This window comes from Pseudorca crassidens, chromosome 5 (assembly GCF_039906515.1).
Source record: "Pseudorca crassidens isolate mPseCra1 chromosome 5, mPseCra1.hap1, whole genome shotgun sequence".
Classification (NCBI taxonomy): Eukaryota; Metazoa; Chordata; class Mammalia; order Artiodactyla; family Delphinidae; genus Pseudorca; species Pseudorca crassidens.
In genome coordinates this window covers 57,422,084-57,442,465 of record NC_090300.1, presented here as the reverse complement: position 1 = coordinate 57,442,465, position 20,382 = coordinate 57,422,084, and positions in this window count along the sequence as shown.

Sequence of the window (20,382 nt, the reverse complement as noted above, 5' to 3'; positions counted from 1 at the left end):
AAACCTAAATATTTCTATTTAAAGCAGGCTCTTTTAAGGTTTTTATTGATGGATAAGAGTAAACATTAAGATACACTAGAATGGTAAGGTACAGATTAGGTAGACCAGAACTTCAAATATAAAAGTAGTCAATGAGTTCCTAGAGTGGAAGGAAAACAATTGTTACATAACTTTGAAAAGTTAATTAGGAAAAGTAAATAATTTTTAAAAATAATTTTAAAAATCATCAGGAAAAAATAGAGTCTCCTCTACTAAGGAGATTCACTTTTACTTAAATTGTTATCAGAATCCATATTCCATTCTCTCTTGCCACTTTTAGCAAGTTTGCCTGCCTTATCTTCTTTTTAATATCTTCTATCTCTTCCTCTCTGCTAGCTACTTCTATAAACATTCTAAAATAATCTCAGGTCAGAAAACAACTTCCTTTGATCCTGTTCCCTTCTGTGTATTGCATTATAACTTCTTTCATTGACCTATAAACATGGTGAAACTTATTTACCATTCATGTTTCAATCCTTTGCAAACTGTCATTTTCAACTGTATTTGATTCATTATTAATTATCTTCATATTGTCAGATCTCTTTAAGTTATTGTTTGACATGAACTGTGTTCCCTGTATGCACCCCATCCCTACTTCCCACATGAAATGTCTTCTCTCTCCTGGCTTCCTGGATAACATTGTATATATTTTTCCTTTTTTTTTTTTTAACTGTAATGCTTTTAAAATCTCTTTCTTTGAAGTCTCCTCTATTGCCTGGTCCTAAAGTATTGGTTTGCTCTCCCCAGCCTTCTCCATCTGTACTAATGCTGAGTGATCTCATCTATTACCAGGGCTGCAGCTCCCATTACTGTGGTGATGAATACAAAATCTAAATGGATCAGACAAAGGAAAGTGGGACTACTTTAAGAAGGAAAAGTGGACATTCTGGGTAATAAAAGTGGAAGGATAATTGTAGACATTATAAGAGAACACTCAATACAGTTAATTACAAAGTAAATTTATAGGCCCTAGTTATTTAAAAAAAGAAAATTAACCCAAGGCATTGAATTCAAAGCATGTAGAAGATAATAGAATTACTTAAATTAAGATAAAAGAGTCATCATAGTATTTTTGAGCTCAGAGATGCTCCCTCCCCCTCTCTGGATAGAGCAGGAATCTCTTGGCCTGTATTCCAGGTGGTGTGTACTAAACGATAGAAAAATGTCATGATATGGATTTTTTTTTTTTGCTATGATTACAAGTTATGAAGCTTGTGGGATAGGGAGAAGAACCTAGAAAATAACAAACATCAATATTTCTAAATCACCCATAATATATGCTCTTTCTACATCTTGAAGTAGTAAAATAAGATGAGTAGGCAGATCAGTTAAGACATTAAGACAAAGGGTCCAGGACTTCATTGCTGATTTTTTGAGAAGTGTATGCTTCAATGTTGAAAGCAAAGCCTGAAAAAATTGCCTGAGTCAGAAATGGGTTTTGTGAGCCAGCAGTAGCACGGCGGACAGGCAGTGCTGCTTCAGATGATAGCCAGGCTTACAGGATGGGGGCCATAGAGAGTACAGTGTACCATTCATACTTAAAAGGTAAAGGGAAAAAAGAACTTCTCTGATTAAATAAAGTCATACAAGTGTTTACTAACAGATAGTATTAGAATCCAGACTTCTGTCTAGTGGGCCATCATACCAGGCAGCTTCTAAAAAATGAGGAGGAATTAGAGTATCTTAAGGAAGTTCTTTCTGTTTCAAAACCACTTTAACAGTGGTTTGCCCCAACTAAGTAAACATCAACATTTATTAAACAACATGCCTTAATTCACAGGGAAAATGCTAAGTTATCGAGGGTGGCTGACAAATGTCTTATTGCTCCTTCTACTGTTCTGCTCCCTGGAGCCTCTTCAGCATTGTGGGCTGCAGGAACAATTCACTCCTTTTAAAATTCTCTAAATTTACAGCCGAGATGCTCAGAAAATCATTCATCACATGTAAATGAACAGACTGATTGTCCATTCCAAAACACTGAAAATCTTGGGAAAAACAGGAACACAAACTTTCCTTGAAGAATGTAGTGTCTTTGCTTTGTGGGCGTCTCCATTTTAAGAGGCTCTTCATTCTAGATAACTCAGAGTCCATTCTCATTTGACAAATCATGTAGTTTTTTTTCTTTTTTCAGTGAGATTATTCTTTTGCAGACTTTCCTTTCTCATTTAGCTTGATTATTAGTAACTTAGAAACACTTACAAATGTCATAAATGATCCAACTTAATTAAAAATGCAATATAGATGAGAGGTGTATATTGAATGAGATTTTGTAATAAAAGAAGTCAATCTTTGAAGGAGAAAAGCCCACTTCATACACAGCCCTTGCATAAATTGACTGCTCTTGGGAATTCCCTGGCCTTCCAGTGGTTAGGACTCCGAGCTTTCACTGCCAAGGTCCCTGGTTCAATCCCTGGTCGGGGAACTAAAATCCCACAAGCTGTGCTGTGTGGCCAAAAAACAAACAACAACAAAAAATTGACTGCTCTCTCTGTAGCTCCATCCTCCCAGCACAGGAAATCACTTCATGGGTGCTGTACAAAGACTTGGAGCTTTAAAAGATAGGCTATGTTGATTGAGTTTAGGTATTGTTTTTTATTTCATTTTTGTTATGCTACCTGAAATTCTTAGAATATTTGGGCTCAAAAATGAACACTGATAAAATTGCAAACATTTATGTGAACGGTAAATGGGTTTTAGGTATTTACATGTTAGTATGAACTCATTTAATCAGGTTGCTTTCCTCCTAAACTCAGCTGGCCCTTGGCAATATTTGTTTTTGTTTGTAGAAAGGAAAGCAAATAATTTGAAAACATGAAACACTTTGGTTGCTGTGGACCAGGCCTGGGTGGGCAATATTGTGGTACAGGAAGAATATTGAAAATAATTTTAATGAATTACAAGAAAAGAGATTTCTCAAAAAGTATCCTCTGTTTTCTGTGCGGGAGCTTGTATGCACATACACACACGCATGCACACACATACACACAGAGGCTATATTCAAGATCTCTGCTCTGTCAGGAAATAGAACTCAGGGAATAACAGTAGCACCATAAAAATAAGCTATATTGTGGCTTAAACAGCTTTTATGGACTGGCCTTTTAACACCTTTCTGAATTTCAAAGTACAGACCAAAAAAAAAAAAAAAAACATTTTCAATATAATTGGATTATACATTTTAGAATCTCTAGACACCATAAATAAAAGGAGAGTCTCCTGGATGTTTTATATAATAAGATTATCTTTAGGGTTTAAGTACCCCAAAAGAGTGGCTCTCTCTTGAAGAACTGGAAAGTTTTCTTTTAATCAGATAATTTTTGTTCCAGTCTCTAATAAATTCAAATTGGAGCCCTAATCATATTAATAAACCTGGTTCTTAATATGGTATTGGCTTATATGTCAGTCATTCCTTTTTATTATTTTGATTTTCAACTTCTAATTAGGCAACCTAAGTATAAGCTGCCTTAACTCTTTTTTTAAAAAAATATGGCAACCAAGAAAAGAAGGCAGAAGAAACAGGATATTATTGTAAATTATGTGCTACGTGTTACACATGCATTACCTCAGTTATTTCTCCCGTCAGCCTGTGACATAGGTCTTATCACCCCATTTTTATAAATGAAGCTGGGTTCAAACAAATCTGACATGACAATATTGATACTCAGACTTCTCTGTATGTAACTACTTTATTGCACGAGTGAAATTCTGATAGGTTATAACCAGGACCCAGCTTTTTTTCATCCATGTTTGCATTCTAAAAGGGTCCTTTGCATCTCCCCCTCACCTGATCAGGAGATGGCACAACTTTCAAGTCACTTTCAGCTTAAGAATACTTTTGATAATCAGGTGTTACCAAGTCTGATCCTTCTTAAAACAAATCTTCAAACGTCCATCTGATTCAAAGCTCTTCCCCTGCCCTAGCTAAGGTCAGAGCTGGGCATCAGAGATGGGAAGTGAGAAAGCTGCTGTAGGCTTTTTACCCCTCTCCATTTACTCGGCACTGGGTTGCTTCAATGTATTCAGTGTTGGGGGGGGGCGGCCCCAGTGGGGGCTGGAGGGGGTTGAGGTAGGAGGACAAAGCAATGTCTCTCTTGCAGTAGCTCTATAGTTCATCTCTCGGTGTCCTCTCTGACGGCACACTTCCAAATGCTGGCTGGCACGGGATTCATGCTCTGGCCGACTCCTTGAAACTTCCCTTCTCTTACAGCAAGGAACATTTCCAGCTTCTTCCTGAGGGATGCCCTTTTGGCTGGGGTCCATCGATATGTTTTGAACCCTACCTTCCAAGGAATCCATTTGGCATGAGGGAACTCAAACCTCCTTGCTTCACAAAACAATATAAGTGCTGTCTGCTTCCCACTACTGCCCTCTCTACTTGCCTTGCAAATCAAATCAGTTCCACCACCCTCCCACCTTTAACACTCTCCAGGTGAGAGGCAGCAACCAGTTTCCATGTTTGTATAGGTCCGGGGAATATATGTCAGGTTCCCCAAACAGCCAACTGGGGAGTGAGATCCCCAGTGTGCCCCTTTTAGACACTCCTAATATTTATGTAATTCTCTTATTCTACTTATCTTGGTGTGGAGGGGGGAATACTTCAATAAGACTGATGACTCTTTACCTTGGTTACCTCTCTGATGAACTAGTGTTCTTTTATATAGCTAGGAAGTAGGGGTTCATTGCTGCCCTGGTTTTGCTGCCTTAAGTTAGTCTCACATGGATGTGTCTAACACTTTTCTTTAGAATGTAGGAAGTACCTATCATCCATTTTTCTCAGACTTGGGGCTTCAGCTGAAATTTAGCGGCAATAGGACAAGCCCTAGCTAACACCCTGTTATATTGTTTTTAGAGTTAATATTCTTTTCACTATAACATGCTGTTTCCCAAAATTTGAGAGGCACTACACATGGCTGGCCCCAGGAAAGCTGTAGGAGCAGGTGAAGCTGTCTTTCCTTCTGGGCTGTCTCCATCTGTCCCTAACCCTTGTATGCCCCATCTTACCCCTACCAGAAAGTAAAACAACAACAATGACAAAAACCAAAAACAAACCAAAACCAAAAACAAAACGCAGGATGTTTTCATTGTCCATTGCTTTGCATTTTAATAAACAATTTTTAGTGTGAAAAAAAGAAAAAAGTCAGATGTACTCCTATTTTTCAAATGCCCTGTAATCTATGAGTTCAATATGAAAATAAATGTATATATAATATATAAAATGAGCAGACCTTACATTGTGAAGCTCTTTTCTACCTCTCTTGTCTCTTATGAACATGAGATACATATTTTCTGCTACAAATATAATATTGAATTACAACTATAGATCGTCAAAATGTCAGGATTTGCCAAACCCAGCAATATTTCTATGGAAATAGTTGCAATCGAGCATTAAGGACTTTACCACTTTATTCTAGTTTCTTTCCAATGTGGCCACTAGTTGGCCAGTAAATAGTGTTCTGCAAAGAACCACTTATTGAAAAAAGGTGTAGGTCTTATTTTTGGCCTTAGAACTACATAGCTGTGTGAGCTTGGCAAATACGTTAACCTCTCTTCCACTCAGCGTTCTTATCATTAAAGACTCTAAGTAATCTTTATAGCCACAAAATGTTAACCATGCACAGAGTGCTCAGATGAACCATTTCAGGGAAGCACTGAAATCCTTCTAAATAAAACCAGAGCCATTGAAGCGGCTAACTAGAAAATAACCCCTGAATGATAATAAGTCTGGACAAGCCATTATCCAGGATGGGTTGCTTTGAGTTCAGTAAAGTGAAGTGTTAATCTAAGCAGTTAGTTCTTCAGAGTTTCCAGAGACTAAAGAGGTGTATACCAACAGATAAGCACACTTACAAAACATGTTATTTCTTAAACTGACAATGCAGTGTGTGTGTTCACTAGTATTCACAGAATATTATTAATAATATTCTGAAACATTTTCACAAGTACTGGACTAATCTTTCTAGATAGATGTGTTTCAAAATATGGATGAATAACCACTAGTTCCAGGATAAAACTCCATGGCATGAATTACTCTGACCTCCGTAACTTGACCTCTGCTAACCCCTTTCAGTCTTGTCTCTCGCCTTGCCCTGACTCAGACTCTGTCCTTTGGCCATGCTCAGCTACTTGTTCTTGCTTGAAACACCAGGATGTTTTAAGCCTCCACAATTTTTCACAGGCTGCTCCCTTTGGCTACCATTCTAGTTATCTACTGCTGTGTAATAAATCATGCCAACACTAGCAGTGGTCAGGAGAGTTGGTGGTGCTTAGTTAGGTGGTTCTTGCCCAGTGAGGTCTATGCTGTGGATACAAAAAGATGGTGTCTGGAACTGGAATTGTCTGAGACTTGTTAATTCACATGCCTTGTTCCTGGACTCAAAGGACTCAAGCAGCTGGTATCTGGAACAGTTGGCTCCTTGGGCATCTCTCTATGTGGTCTTTTGAATTGGTCTCTCCAGAATGGCAGCTTCAGGAGGGTCAGACTTTTTACATGGTGTCTTGGGCCTTCAAACATACATGTCTCAAGTGAGCAAGAGAGGTGGAAGCTATATCATCTTTTAGGACTAGCCTTACAGTAGTCATACAGTGTAATTTCTGTTGCATTCTATGCATTAGAAGTGAGTCACTAAGGACAAACAGTGTTCAAGAGAAGGGTTATTAGATTCCACCTCTTGGTAGAAAGAGTGTCGAAGAATGTGGGGATATGCTTTCAGACCACTATATGTATATAGCAAATACCTGTTATCTTTCAAGACAGTCACCTCCACTATGAAGCCTTTGGACCATGTTCATGTCCTACCTTATTCCTTTCCCTTTTTCAAATTGATCACTTGTTCCATTGTACCTCTACTCCTTATACCTGCTGTTATTACTACATGTATGATTACATGTATTGAATAAGACATATGAGAGTATATGTGAAGCTTATGAATACTAGAAAATTTATTTATTACAAGTCAGATTTGCTTTCCAAAATGATATTAAAGAATTTTCCAAAGCTGAGAACATTAGGCTTTGGGCATTTTGAAAAATTACAAGTTGCTTACTACTTTGTCTGTATTGAGAAACAGGTGACTAGAAACCCTAAACTTATTTTCTCTTTGCTAGAATTATGGTCATTGTAAGTAAAGTGTCTTAGCCTACATTAATACTCTTAGTTTTGAGGCAGTAAAAAAAAAATTAGAGAATAATGTGGAATACATTCATTTTCTTTCTCTCAAAACTTTAGTTCATGTTAATCTTGTAGATCTTCCAGTGCTGATTACTGTGAGAGCCATCAAAGGTCCATAAAAGCCCAATCCAGTAATGGAGGAAGGAACTTTTCCAAGATGAATTTGAGATGTGATAGATTTGCAAAATATAATGGCTAACTTCCGGGCAGCTGTGTAATGAATGATAAGCAGAAGTTAAGCAATGCACTTCTATTTGCTTTAGATTTATATGTTTGCCTTTTGGATACATGCTGGCCATTGAAATTGACAGCATTAATCTTTGGCATCTTCATTTCATCTCCTATATAAAAGCTAGTTAAAAAGCATGTTGCAACTCTCACCCAAATTAGTAGAAGCAAGGTTATTTATATATATATATTTTTTTAACATCTTTATTGGAGTATAATTGGTCTACAATTGTGTGTTAGTTTCTGCTTTTTTTTTTTTAACAGGGGTTATTTACATTTAATTTTCCCAAGAACTAGACTTTTTACTTCCTATGCATTCCTTTATCAATATTAGCACCTTGTATGTTGAGAACTTTTCAAAAGTTGAGTAGTTTACTGGCATATTTGGCAACTCAAGGTCTCTGGCACACGCAGTTGCAATTGCATGGGGAATGGGTAATTATTCTTTAATAGGAGAAGAATAGTAGGGGTCACATATGGCTCAGAGTCACGGGTAGCATTTTCATTAAATATCACCTTGTAATCATTACTCACTGCACACTTTAGCAAGACAGCTGATGAGGAAGGATGACAGAACAGGGACATTGCCATCAACAGGCAGAGCACGCACAGGCTCAAGAGTGTAATTTGGTTTGACTAGTACTTGGAGACACTTACTGTCACATTATGCCACCCTACAACTAAAAAAGAGTTTAGGGGATAAAAACTATTGTTTAGGGGAAATGTGTGGTTTGCTGATGACACACACTTCAAATTCTGTTCAAATAAAAGCTAAGACAAGTGAGAGAGCCCATCCATTCTATTGTGCCTTCAGGGAAATTTAGGACACAATCCCACAATTTCATGTTTCCTCAGGTAATGCATGTAATAGCATCCTTCACTCAAGTCAAGTGATATGAAATGAGAGATACTACCTAATCATTGAACATAGAGGGAGGTAGAGGCAGGGCTCTTTTACTACTCTTTCTATGCCTTTACAAATAGCATGAAGAAAACTTTTACACTGATTCCCACCATACTTGTTTTGTATATTTTTAATTTTTTCGGTTCAGAAATTGTAAAAAAGATGACCACTCATTTATTTTCAGATATTTTCATTCGAAATGTGTTTCTTTGTTATTTTTGGTGTGTTCATAAAGTGAAAAACAAAACCCAAATCCCAACAACCCAGGTATGCATGGTGTTTAGTGTCGGCACACATGGACGGCTTGAGAAGATTTATCCCGTTCACAATCTTCATCAGCCACGCTCTTCTCCTTAAGCTTTCCCCAAACAAACATATGTGCCAATAAAACAGAGAGCGTGCACGGCCGACACTTCTCTCTAATAAGTCTCTCAGCCTCTGATTCCAGCCAAATTACTGTCTACAAGTCCTTTCTATGTAGAAATTTTCAAGTTGCCACTGTTTACATAATTTTCATTAGAACACTTGGCTCCCATTAAAAACTTCCCACTTCTTCAAATAGATATTTGCAGCATATGAGAAAAATAATATCTGGATATTTATTATTTATACTAATTTATGATTTAAATTATGACAGAAGAGGTCTGGGATAAAAACTATTGAAAGAGCATAAAAGGATGGGTAAAGTCATTAATGTGTGATATATAATACTTGCTTGAAGTAATTTTGGAGGTTTTTATAAACTTATTTTGAGGGGAAATTCTCTCTTTACTTCACGCTTCATGCTTTTACTAGTTTCTTATCTGTATGTTGAGTTAGAGTGGTCAGTTGTTTGTGTATGATTTCAGCCAATGACGGCTTTCACTTGCTCATTAGATGGGAAAAAAGAATAGGAAATAGGCAAAAGATTCACTTCAAACAAGGAGTCACAGTTTGGAAAGTGATAGATAGCAAACACAGACTCCTTTCCTTATCAAGGATGGTCTGTCATAATTTCCCTTTTCCTACCTATTGTTTGTTTCTAATTTGACTTCTGCCTTTCACATGACTTTAGTGGCTCTGTGTAATCTCTTTTATTTTCCCTTTATTTTCTTAAACTGTGAGATATATTATACAATGCATAGAACATAATGTAGTTTAAAAAATAATTATACATACCCTGTATCCACCATCTACACCCAGTGCTGAATCACTTCTAGCCCCATTCCTCAATAAGTTTAAAATTTTAGTGGGAAAAAGAAAAAAGTAAGTGACCGAGAATAAAGAAATGATATAGATATTTTAACAGACACATGACTATAAAGAGAGGACACCAAAAATAGGGCGTGGTCAATTGCATTCTTTGGAAAGAGGAAGGAAGAACAGGGATGACTTCTTAGATTAAATTAGAGGTGAGTCTTAATAGACCAATAGGCTATTGCTGGGTGAACAATGCGTTGGTAAAGGATTCTAGGCAGAGAAAGTGCAAACTCCTGACGTGTGAAAAATCTTGGTATATTTCACAAGTGGGATTGTGAGATGTAGGGCAGGGAGAGGGCCTTAGTACCTTACATTTTCTCTAGAATCTCAGTTCTGAAATTTGAGTGGGACAAACCTGGAGGCAGAGTGACCTGATAGAAGGCTGTTTGGGTAATCCAGAAAAAGATTACGGTATGGATTAGGGAACATGGCAACACTATGCCAATTCAAGGACTTTTAAAGAGGTACAATTTTAAAGGAGTACAATTTTCAAGAATTGTTGATTAATTGGACCTAGAGAGTAATGAAATGAGGGTACAAGAATCAGCCCCAAGTTTTTATTCTAAGTGATGTTGCTTAGGTTGATGGTGATACCACTAAGTAAGATAGAGAGAAAATTCAGTAAAATTGCTTTATAACATGAATTTGGATATAATGGGATTTATGATTGGTTCCAATCCTCCTCCCAGCCCCAGGGAAAGAGGAACATGAGGAAAAAAAACAGGGGGGAGGAATATGGAACAAAGAATAGTTGGGAAGTGAGTGCCTTTTGATCATTTGAGCCTTTTTCAGTCAGTGTATGGCCATCTGTACTCAATATATGTTTCACTATCTTTACTTTTGTGCCTATTACAATTTTATAGCATGACTTTTTAATTAACCTTACAATAATGTGACCTTGAATTTTAGCCAAAGCAATTTTTTCGACTCCACATATAGCATTTTGGTGGGGTTCTGCAGTATGTATAAGTAGGGAATAAGATCAAAGATGTTGAATTGAGTTTTTGTGGTGCTTATCACGCATGAACATGGAATTCATTAAATAGGTATATGAACACCTATATCTGAATATCAAAACTGTCTGAGATGGAAATACAGATTTGGTGGCCATCAGTGTATATTGGTACTTGAAATCATGATTATATTTTTTGTGGGAAACTGACATTTTAAGGGTAGATGGAAGAAGAACCCACACAGAAAACAGGAATAAAACATTTCAGGGGATCAAATGAATACAGAGTCATGGGAACTGAGAGAATAGGAAAAGGTTTTGAGATGAAAAAAGCAAGATGGTAACATAAGACTTGAAATTTCCCCTGTGTTTGATTATTAGGAAGCAGTTTGTGGTCTTGGTTAGAGCCATTTTAGTAATATTCTGGGGGTGGAGGGTAGATTGTAGCGAGCTGAGAAATGAATGAAGTTAACAAAGTGAGACTGAGTGTATTCTTTCAAAATGTTTGAATGAGAAGGGGAGGGTAGGATTTGCACGTAGTTATTCAAGTAGGTAGGATCAGGAGGCTTCAAGATGGAGGAAACTTAAGCCTGTTTGTGGTGCCAGGAGCTAGAGAGAGGTCTAAGCCTCAGGAGAGAGAGAGAGAGAGAGAGAGAGAGGCTAGACTATAGAACAAATCTCTTGGATATTGACAAGAATTAGATCAAGTGCCAGGATGGTAGATTTAGCCCTGAGAAAGAGAAGGAACATCTCTTTCTCTAAGGTTAACCGAGAGGAAAGTAGGATAAATTTGTAGATCAGAAGTAATCAGAAATAGATCAAGAGGAATCAGAAGGAAAAAGTGACCTTGGCTGATGGCCTCTATTCTTTCAGAGAAATGGGGGGAATGTTGATGACAAACCATCAAAAGAGCTCTTGAATGCAAACTAACAAAGGTTCAAGGCTGTTTGATGTGTGTTAGTGAGAAAACTACTGAAATGTACCAAAGTGCCTTATGTTTTCTTAAGTATTGTTAAAAAAACACCCTGTTGTCTTGATTACTAAAAAGAAGTTATGAGAAAAAACTTGCTGTAAAAAAAGTAGCACTAGACTGAAGGTCTGGAGACCGGCTTCTGACTATAGTCTGGCCGTAGTTCTAGCTCCATTATATTAGAGGAGCCAATTTAAGAGGTTTCTCATCTAAAAGGGGAGAATTGAACTAAATAACCTCTAAATGTCCTTCCTCATACAAACCTAACTTTATCTGTTTTGATTTTGATTAAGACAAGTAAAAAGGGTGGAGAAATGTTTAAACCACACTATTTAATTTATATGCCCATGTCGTGCGGTCACCTGATAGCAGGAGGCAAACTATAGTTTTAAGTTTGGGGTAGAATTTTTTATTTATTTCAAAAATATTTATGACATACCTACTTTGAGTCAAACACTGTGCTAGGTGTTGTGTGAATAAAAAGATGTATTAGATGGGTTTAGGTCCTCAAGGGAGCTTACAAACTAGTTAAAGAGTGGAATATCCATCTTTCAGATGTTGAAACTATAAAACCAAGACAGGAAGAGACTATGAACATTCCAGGACTGAGCATAACAGGGTAGATAGTCTTTGTTCCCAGGCTGTTTGTTAATTGCCACAAACATTTGCTGTTAATTGGCCAGGACATTTTCCAGTTCAGTTCATGTGATGTGCTGCTAGTTCCCTCTTGTCCACTAAATCTGTTGTCACCATAGCCTGGAGAGATTCTGCAAGTACCACAGAAGACTACAGAAATGTTACCTCCCTGCAGAGGGAATTGGTTTGGGCATGAACCCATGAGCAGTTTAATGTCGTTCAGCTTATGCCTTGTGTTATCCTTGCACTACCCAAACTCTGCCATCAGAAGCAGGGTTGCTGCTTGGGGGCTAAGGGTTGGGGGTTTCAAGGGATAGTATTCTATTAAACTTGACACTAACTCATCCTCTGCTTCTCTGCAAACCAAATGAATTTTCAGCACTCCCACCCTCCCTCTCTCTTTTCTTCCCTGTCTTCTTTCCTGCCATTCTCTGTCTCTCTCTTCCTGCTTTATTTGCTCATGTACTCTATAAATTTTCATCCCAATGTTATTGGGCCTGTGCTAGGTGATAAAGGTGTGGAGATAAAAAGTATGGTCTTTTTCTCCTAAAGCTCATAGAGGAAGAATATACAAATAAACAGTAGGAATCCACCTCGGTAACTGTTCAGGCAGTATTGTGCAATAAAGAGAAAGAGGAGTGATCCGCATAAAGAGGAAAGAGGGCAGGGATAATGGTGAGGGAAGATGTTCTGAACGGAGTCTTGAAACATAGCTGTGTGTGAATATGTGCATATGCATATGCTTTCTGGGGAGACGTTACTGCATCTTCAGAAATTCTGAGGCAAGAAAGGGCCACATGTGCTAGAATTTGATAGAGGTCTGAACATTTTGTTTCTGCTCCAAATGGTGGAAGAAAGTTGAACTTCAATCCTACTTCGGCCACTCACCTGCCAAACTAGAGTATATCCATTCTTCTCTCCTATTCTCTCAAATCCCTCTCCTCTCCTCTTCAATTGACATTTCAGCAAGGAACACCTCCTACACACACACTCACAGGTCTCAGGACCTTGTTTTAATCTATTTGCACTGCTCAACAGCAACAAAAAAAAAGTAACTTTCTTATTGTTATAGAGTGTATGTGCTCATTTTTACTAGTCAGGCTGCTGATGAGAACAGGACAGGGTCATTAGGGGAAGTTCCAGTAGTTTGGAAGGGCTATAGGGTACAAAGAAAAGAGTGCATAGTATGAGGTTGGAAAGGTAGATAGAGGTCAGATGACGAGGTGCTTAGTATGCCATTCTAAAGAGAATGGATCTTACTCTGAAGGTGATGAGAGCCACTGATGCTATTCAAGGAGGGAAAGACACAATCAGACCTATATTTTATAATGGCCATGATTTATTCTGAATCGTGAATCATATTTCATAGTATGTAGTCAAGAATTTGGCATTGCCCAAAGAGAAGTCTGGCTTTTGTCCTCAGCTTCTTGGAGGTAATCCATGTCATACCTGATAGAATTATCTTTGTTCAGAGTGGGGGTGGCCATACCAGATTTTAGGGTGGGGTCAATCACATCTGATAATCTTAGGGTCGAGATTGGTTATAACAGAGAGACCAACCTTGTGATTTTGGGTGGGGTCATGTGGTATCATTCAGACTGGAGGCTGAGATCAATGACATGGGTAATCAGTCAATCCAATGTAGGGACTTCTCTGGCGGTCCAGTGGTTAGGACTGTGTGCTTCCACTGTAGGGGGCACAGGTTCGATCCCTGGTCAGGGAACTAAGATCGCGCATTCAGCATGGTGTGGCCAAGAAAAAAAGAAAGAAAAGAAAATCAAACCTGTGTAATGAAACTCCAATAAAAATGATGAATTCTGATGTTTGAGTGAGCCTCTCTGGTGGCAGTGCTCCATGAGTATTGCCACATGTTGATTCTGGGAGAGTAATGCATCCTGACTCCATGGGGAGCAGACCAAGGAAGCTCACATTCAGAACTCTCCTAGACAGTAAGTTTTATGAGTCTTTTTAATGAATTATTAAAACTGATGATGGCTTTGGGACACCGCTCTTCCCCTACCCAGCCCCCCTCCCCACCACACACACACTGCCAAACTCGCAGCTGGTATAAAAATTGAGGTCAGTCTTGGGAACTGTGCCATCTAACTTTGAGGTTGGCTGAAACTTCTTACACATAGGAGTTGAAAGTAGAAGCTTTGGAGTCACACGTGAATATAAATCCGCATTTGATTACTTTTCAATCTGTGTTACCTCTCAAACCTTTACTTTCTTCATCAGAAGCAGATGCCTTTGGTGCTCTGTGTCACCTCCCCTTAGCTTACCTTGGGCTTAGCTGCAGCTGTGCTTAATAGTTCCACGTGAGCTCAGGCTCACTTTGCCCTGGTAGTAGTCCAACTCAAGTGTATGGTGTGTATCTTTTCTCTTTTTGTCCCTGAGCTGTAGGAGCCTCTCAATCAATGCAAAAATGGCCCAGGGCCAGTCCTCTAACAAAGGGGGATGGCAGATGTGGTAAATGGCTCAAACTCTTGTCTTTTGGATGGCCATTTCTTGGAGGCCTTCTGTTCATTTCTCAAATATTCCAGCTCCTGTTGCCTATAGAAGCAATCATAGCAATACACCTTAAATTGGCTCTTCTTCCCTCCCTCACTTCTGCTTTTCTCACCTAAGACCTTTCTCATGCTCTATTTTAGAACCTAAACTACAACATTATTACACTGTTTCTATGAAGATTAAGTGAGATACATATTTATTTAAAAGAGGTTTAGTGCTTAGTAGCTAAAAGCTGCTATTAGAACAGGACACAAAACGAGCTAGTGTTTATATGGTTGGAGAGAAGGAGATTCATTTGAGAGATTTGGGGTATTCATCTGAGAGACTTAAAAGATACTGCATGAAAAAAAAAAAGATACTGCATGGGTAAAATATATGGTTAAATATGCTAAGGGATAGTGGGAAAGCTGAGATGACTTTGACAGTCTTTGAGGAAGTGACTGTGAGAGAGAGAGGCAGGTTTAGTGGCGGCAAACGCCAAATTTAATATCTGACGTATGAAGCTTGATATTCTTGTGAGTAGACAAGTGTGACTGTCCATTATGATGTCCTTTCTACATCTCTCCAACTAGAAAGATGGGTAGTCTAAAAACCAAGTTACCACTGATCCTAAGTGACCCTCAACATCATCAGAGAGATGTATATAGAACAGAGGTGGCTTCCATGGTTGCGCAGTGGTTGAGAGTCCGCCTGCCGATGCAGGGTACACGGGTTCATGCCCTGGTCCGGGAGGATCCCATGTGCCGCGGAGCGGCTGGGCCCGTGAGCCATGGCCGCTGGGCCTGTGCATCCGGAGCCTGTGCTCTGCGGCGGGAGAGGCCACAGCAGTGAGAGGCCCACGTACCACAAAAAAAAAAAAAAAAAAAAAAATAGAACAGAGATTACCAACTGGACCTGTGAGCCATTCACATAAATGGCTTTTGTTTGGTCTGCATAGTGTTTCCCCACATATTGGTATTTTTATTTTTTGTTGTTTGTTTTATTTATTTTTGAATCATTTTCTAAGTGATTTTATATAAAAATCAAGACTTCCAGTTTTTCTTAAAAACAAAATCAGCTTAACGTCACTAAGCTTGCATTTCTGAATGACAACAGTCAGATGGGCCTGAACAGCTTGTCACCTTTAGAATAGGACACGCTTTCTTCAGTTGACCACAGGCCATTCCACCTGCCTTTAGACCAAGGGTCGATTGTTATTTACTAGGCAGGCGTTTTTTAGTTTTCTTTATAAAAGAACCATATCACTCATTTTTGTCATATGTTTGCTTCCTTGTAGGCATTTGTGTTTGAAACTTGTGCAAAATAAGAGAGTGGGGAATGAAGAAAACCCTGGGCAAGGTTATATTTTAAAGGATGGGTGCTTTGAAATAAGGTCCAAGAAAGGAGCCTGTGCTGAGTTGAATAGTTTCCTGTCAAAATTCATGCTCACTGGGAACCCATGAATGTGACCATATATGGAAATAAGCTCTTTGTAGATGTAATCAAGTTAAGATGAGGTAATATTGAGTTAGAGTGGACCCTAAATTCAGTATGACTAAAATCCATATAAGAGGACACATACACAAATACACATGCACGCACACACATGCACAGACAAAACACTATGTGATGACAGAGGCAGGGATTGGAGCAAGCCAAGGAGCACCAAGGATTTCCAGCAGCCACTAGAAGTTAGGCAGAGGCAAGGAAGGATCCTCCTTAGAGACTTCGGAAAGGGTATGGCCCTGCTGACACCTTGATTTTGGACTTGCAGACTCCAGAACTGTGGGAGAAGAAATTTCTTTTGTTTTAAGCCACCTATTTTGTGGTACTTTGTGATAGCAGCCCTAGGAAACTAATAAGGGTAAGATGAAGAAAAGAGGAGATCAACAGAAAAGCCAGTTCAAGGCAAAGTGTGTCATTATTATGATCAAATGCTGAAAAGTGGTCAAATAAAATAGACTGAGATTGGTAGAAGTGACAAGGAGGAGTTTAGTGATGATGCTGGGAGGATCCCTTTCAAGTGAGTGTTGGGAGTGAGTGGAAGCCAGAGGGAAGTGGGCAGAGGAATGAATTCAAAAGATGGTGACGGTAAGTAGATTCAAGAAGCTTCTCTTGGAAGGAGATGAGAGCGACAGGATAATTGAGGCACGTAGAACTTAAGGAGCAAACATAACTTCTTAAAAAAGATAAATACTTTGCGTATCTGTAGTGACCAATTGCTGAATGTGCCTGCAGATCCACTCAGCACCCTTCTCCGACTGCTCTATCAGGAAGTCGACCTGTATGAATCGCATTATGAGGGCTCGTGCACTCTGACTGTTGGTGAGTTTTGGTCAATGGAGGCACCAGCAGATGTGGAAGCATTGTCCAAAAGTGAGATCAAGGTATTTATTGCCCAGCCTTCCTCCCTGCTGGTGTCATGGGTTAGCAGTGGCTAAGTGCTCCACAGCTTTTTCTGGTGATACTCTCCCACAGCAATGGTTTCTCTCTCCACCTTCTGGTAACTGCTCCTTCCTCTTCCCCCTTCAGGCCTGTGGGTGGGAACCAGAGAACATCACTTTCTTTTGTTGGTTTCCCTTTACCCTTCCCCTATTCTCATATGCAATCCCTTTCTTACGTGTTTCAGTTACTCCATTTGAATGTTCACCTATTGGAAAGAAGCCCATGAAAAAGGCAGTACATAAGGATTGAGACAATAATTGATATATGTAGATAAATCCAGAGAAGTTGAGAAAACATGACTTTCGGAATCTCTTTCTACTTATAGTTGATCCTTCACACAGGCACCAGAGTGATCCCTTTAATAACATTGATTCTCTACCCTGAGCTTTCAGGGACTTCCCATGTTAGAGTGAAGCTGCAGCTTTCCCCATGACATCCAAGGCTTATATGATCTGGTCCCCAACTAACTCCCTGACCTCGTTTGTTTTTACACTCCATCTTGGTCACTCTACAGTAGGCTTCTACTCTCCCTCTTATTTTCTCAACTAGCTTCCTTGTTCTTCCTCGAGCAAGACATGCATATTCCCTCCTCATAACCTCTGCATTTACTGATCCCTCTGCCTAGAATGTTCTCCTGCAGACATTAAAGTGGATTACTTCCGCACTTGATTCAAGCCATTGCTTGATGTTACCTATCAGAGACAATTGTAACGCCTGCACTCTCTAAAATGGCAATATATATCTGCAAGCATCACATCTGCAGAGTCCGGATGAAGATTCACAATATTAAAAAATCCCCAGATTCTCTTATCCTCCAAATGAGTATTGTCCCATTTTTATCCTTCAAAACATACAAGGTGTGGTGGCCACAAAAATGCCTCTCTAGGATCTCTAACTGGGGAGAATATAATTCCTGTATGGCCCTAGCTGCTGTGCTCTGAAATTCAACAACACATTCATGACAACACAGCACTTTCTGGGGGCTGCTCCCAGCCGGTGACTGAGTGCAGCAGGAATACTAAGGCAGGCCCAGTCTTGTGGGATGTGGGACTTGTCTGATGGACAACTTTGCTTTGAGGACTCCCATTGACATTGCTGGATTATTTTAGAAGTGCACCCTAGTCTAAGATTCTTCTGTCCGAACTTCATTCCTTCTCTGTCTTTTGTAAGAACCAGGCTTACATTTAGTCTTGTGGCTCCTCCAAGCTTCCCTAGCTTCCTCCTCACTTTCCCTCATAGGCACTCATCCTTGTCAATCTTTTCCACATTTAACTCCGTCTCCCTGTCTGCTGCTTGCAGAAACTGGAATAACACGTAAAGGAACTTTCTCCCCAGGGCTCAAGGCACACAGCATTGCCTCTTGCTCAGGTCTTTGCTTTCCTAGAAAGCATTTTGATGACAAATCCCAAGGTATTTACAAATTCACTCCTCAAATCAATAACTTCCAAAGAGGAGTTTCTCCCATATTTTTCATTAGTGTCATTATTCTATTTTCTGACCCTTCACACTTGTCATATTTCCCTCCTTTCCATTCTAGTTCTCTCCACTGCCAGAGAAAGCAAAGACCTCCACCAGTTTTAAGCCATGAAACTTGGCCTGCAGGCCTCCTTTTTTTGAAGGGAATACAACACATCACCAGCAGATGATGGTGAACTATGTGCATAGGAAGCAGGCTTATTGTTTAGAGTATATATGTGTGTGCATGCATGCAAGCACATGTGTATAAATGAGATTTGTTGGCATCCTAGAAATGGCAACGATGAAGAGAAATTTGGTTGGATGTGGCTGAGGTGCCAGGTTCCTTCAGGTCCATGCTCTGCTAGCAAACAGCACATGACCCCTGATAATTCCCAGTTTGCAGTTTTCTTTCCTTTCTCCTGCTTCTGGGGTCCTTTCCTGTGTCCTTCTCAGGGGTCTCACTTTAAAATTTTTCTTCCTTCCTTCTCACATCCTGCATCTGTTACCTCTCAAATGGGTTCTTCTGTGAAGCACATAAGCATGCTTAATTATCTCCCAATGAAACAAACAAACATGTAAACAAACACATAAACAAACAAAACTGTTTTCTGTCAAAAATGTAATCCTACCACATAAACAAACAAAAACTCAAAAGACCATACCTTCTCTACCTACTTCACAGGAATGTTATGGGGGGACATGGGTGTAAACTCCATGCAAGTGGGGATTAGGTCTGCTTAATCTGTGCAGCATCTCCAGCCCCTTGCCTGTTACCTGGAACATGACAGGGAACACATAAGCAAACAGACAAATGAACAGTTATGAAATGGATGAATAAAATGAGATAATACATGGGCTTTGAAAGTGGTGTTCAATATAAATAGAAAGGCATATATCATAATTAATTTTTATCTTCTTTTTTGAGTAAACTTTTGCTGAGCTATAAAGTACATGCAGAAACATGCACAAACCACAGCATAGCTCAACGACTTTTCAGAAAGTATTCATGCTTGTGGAGCCAGGACCAAGATCAAGGAACAGAATATTAGTGACACCCAGAACCCCAGCCTTCCCCACCTTGTTCCCTTCCAGAACCTCCTCATACCAAGCTCTCTTGTATCCAGCTTCACTGATGAGATTTTTTGCTTGGGAATTTCATGCATATTATTCTGTGAAGTTATCTATTCTCATGGCTATGCAATATTTCATTGTATGAATAGGTGACAGGAAAGGAGGGGGGCAGGGCTCAACCCTTAAAGAATGACACAGCTGTTGAGAAAAACTGGATACGACAAAAACTGGTTAGAACTGATGAGGCCCAAGATGGCAGAAGATTTGATTCCCAGTAGACCTTGAGCCTCCTTATGAGCTCACTGTAACACATTAGCATATGCTAAGTGACACACCCACAGGCACCATGACAGTTCTGAAGCTGACCATAAAAGGCCAAAGAATGGGCGATGGCCTTCTTCCTGGAAATCCCCACCCATTCCCCAAAATAGTTGGAATAATCCTCCCACGATTTAGCCTATGAAATTACCCAGCCCATAAAAACTAACCACCTCCACAGCCCCGGGCCACTGTCACCTTCTGAGATGGACTCCATTCTGCCTATGGAATGTGTACCTCTCTCAATAAACCTGCTTTCACTTTACTATGGCTCGCTCTTGAATTCTTTCCTGCACGAAGCCAAGAAATCTTACTTGGTGGCCTGTCCCAGGAACTCGCTGGAGACCTGGGACATGATCATTCTCTCTTGCCCCATTTTCCTGAAACAAATATTCTAAAATTTAGGAATCAGTTCTACTTTTGATAGACATTAGCTTTATCTCCAGGTTTGGCTACTGTGAATAGTG